General features: G+C 64.6%; 1 protein-coding gene across 2 annotated transcripts in view; it reads left to right on the top strand.

Annotated features, from left to right (window-relative positions):
- The first annotated feature begins 486 nt into the window (after positions 1-486).
- SCARB2 (scavenger receptor class B member 2) overlaps positions 487-675 on the top strand; it is a 91461-nt gene continuing 91272 nt past the window's right edge. For both annotated transcript variants that reach the window (XR_005215889.1, XM_037830017.1), the window contains exon 1: positions 487-675. This exon is cut by the window's right edge and continues 221 nt beyond it. The gene's annotated coding sequence lies outside the window, so the exon portion shown is untranslated.

The raw sequence follows: 675 nt of genomic DNA, 5'->3' as shown, positions 1-675 counted from the left end.
ATATCCCCAAGCCCCCGAGTTTCCATTGTGGGGTTCAAGGTCATCCAGACAGACGGCACTTGTTGGCACAGATTTCAACACACATCTTGTAAAAGCACTTGTTACCTTGTGCTATAATTGCTTGTAACAGTGTAGAGCAGGAGAAACGACCTATAATCCTGAATCCCCAGTGTTTGGCACACGGTAGGTCCCGGGTAACTATCTGCGGAGTGGATGAATGAGGCAACGAGAGAAAGCGATTTTCCAGGGGTGACCGCGGGGCCTGCGGCGAGAGGGTAGGGAGGAGACTGGGCCTGGCTAGGATCGAGGAGGGAGTCTCAGCTTCTCGGGACTTAGGACCGGTCGCGCTCGCACAGGCCGAATCACTGCAGCCGCCGCCGGGCACATGACCGCCGGCTCAGCCTCCCGCCCCGCCCGCTTCCCGGCGCAGTGGCCCGCTCCTACCTCCCGGGGCTGCGGCGAGCCGGGTCGGCGAGCGTCACGGCTTGCGCGCTCCCTCCCTTCCTCCCGGACTGAGCTAGGAGGGACGCCGCGGCTGCCCCTCCCGGGCCTCGCGGAGGAAACCGAAACAAAAGCCCGGTGCTTCTACTCTCCGACCCGGCCTGCCGGGTGCAGAGGAGGCCGCGCGCACGGCCGGAGCCGAGCGTGGCGCATACGCGGGCGCCGGCGGGTCCC

This window comes from Choloepus didactylus, chromosome 3 (genome assembly GCF_015220235.1).
Source record: "Choloepus didactylus isolate mChoDid1 chromosome 3, mChoDid1.pri, whole genome shotgun sequence".
In the NCBI taxonomy this organism is placed as follows: domain Eukaryota; kingdom Metazoa; phylum Chordata; class Mammalia; order Pilosa; family Megalonychidae; genus Choloepus; species Choloepus didactylus.
This window is presented reverse-complemented; position numbering and strand designations above follow the sequence as displayed.